Raw genomic sequence first — 2006 nt, forward strand, 5'->3', positions numbered from 1 at the left:
CGCGGCGCTCCGGGCGCGGGCAGGGAGGGGACGCACCTTGCAGACACGGGGACCCGGGACACAGGCGACGTGAGCTCCCGGAGACACCCGAGGACTCGCGCATACCTAGTGAGGGTTTTCCGGGGAAGGAAATTGGCGGAAGCCCAGCGTACCCGAAGGACGCGCCGCGTCCGGGGCTGACTGTAGCATTCACCGGCTAGGAGCGATCCTGAAGGTGGGAACAGCATACACTGCGTCCTCTTCCCCGGCAGACCTCCCACTTCTTACCCGCGTCCCGGGGTTCTTCCATGGACACACATAGGCTGAGTGCTGAGTGCGGGAGAGGCGCAGACGCGCAGACGCCGCAGCCGGAGCACGAATCCGGGAACGCTTTCCCGGTGATAAAAAGTGGGAGATGGTGGGGTACCAAGAAAAAATGCTGACAGCCAGGGGTGCACAGTAGCATAAGAGCGATAGGGGAGCGCACATTGCCTGGGGGAAGGCTGTACCATATGGGGACTGTAACACCGTACTCCGAGAGGACACGGCACCGTCTAGATGAGGGGAGAGGAAACCATCGCGGCGTTCTGACAAATGGCTCAGTCCATACCAAGGAACATACTCCAACAGATTTCATATAGTCAGGGACTGAGGGACACCCAAGACGCAGCCTCCCTTACTTAATTCAGATAAAAGTGGAGAAAAGAATGAACATCTGTTGAGCTCCCACTAGTGTCAGGCACTTTAAATGCACGGGGAGAAGACTGAGTCCCAGTCTGAGTAGCTGAGCTTAGAGCGGCCCCTCCACACTCCCGTGCACACAGGAGGAGCAGGGCTCTCTCTGCACCCCTCGGGAACTATGTGAACCCACAAGATAGGTCTGATTCAGTAGGAGAGATTCAGAGGTGAGCATACTCAGGAGGACATTCAAAGAATGGAAAAGGCAATGTAAATACCAGGATGCATATGTTACCCACCAAAGAAACTTGAAAACCCAGTCTTCCTATAAGGTTGTGGGGAAAACAACAGGGAGTAGTGTGTGTATAAGAAGAGAATACCTTGCTACCCACAGTAAAATCCCAAGGGGAAAGAGCCTCAAGTATGGCTGGTATTTCAGTGTATACCGGCAGTAAAGATGCAGGGAGATAAAAGAAATAGAAAACTGCGCGTGTGCCAGTAGCCGCTCCTACACAGGTGCACCTGCAGCAGAGAGACCAGCACCAGCATGGAATAGGAGGCCCGTATGGGGAGTGCCAGGCACAGGAAGGCAAGCAGGCAGACAGTGGAGAGAAACGGAGTCCTGCGAGATGGAGAGATAAACTTGCCTGTTCTGAGGGAAGGGTGGGTGAAGGAATGATAGTAGGAAGAAGGTAGTTCAGGAGATGGAAAGAGAGAAACAGAAGTCTGGAGAGGAAAAGGCCAGCCCCCAGATAGAAGCAAGCCTAGAGAGCAGAGAAAGACCAGTACACAGTGGGTGGGGAGAGGACCTCTGGGGGCAGTGCATCAGCCACCCACCTTAGGAAACAACAGGCAAGCTGTGCAGCTGAACAGTGCAGTACTTAGTGGGCAAGGGATGGGGTGAAGAGTGAGGAAGGGAGATGGTAATGCCCGGGTTGAGTAAAGTGAGAGACCCCCCACACACACACTCATACACATCTGGGCAACCACTGGATCCCAGGAAGGAAGTGCAGCTTGTTTTCTTCTGTGTGGTCTTCATTTCTGCCTCCTGTACTCTAATATTTTCATGTGTCCAAAGCCCTACATTTATATACCAGCGTCTTCCAGAAGACAGGACATCAACAATTCTTTTCCACTCACCACTTAGTTCTTGATTTTTTAAAATTTATTAAAAGTACTGAAATGAATGGTTTCATTTGCTCTTAACTGCTTCTCTTGACTCATCACTGTCTTTTTCTACCTCTGGACATGCATATTAGAGGATCTGGTCAGTTTAGACAGAGGCAGAAAGAGAAATGGAGAAGACTTAGTATCTGAGTCCTTCCACCTTTTTAAGTGTAGAGCCCTAC

Source organism: Fukomys damarensis, unplaced genomic scaffold, assembly GCF_012274545.1.
Source record: "Fukomys damarensis isolate Sample0158 unplaced genomic scaffold, DMR_v1.0_HiC HiC_scaffold_3, whole genome shotgun sequence".
NCBI lineage: Eukaryota > Metazoa > Chordata > Mammalia > Rodentia > Bathyergidae > Fukomys > Fukomys damarensis.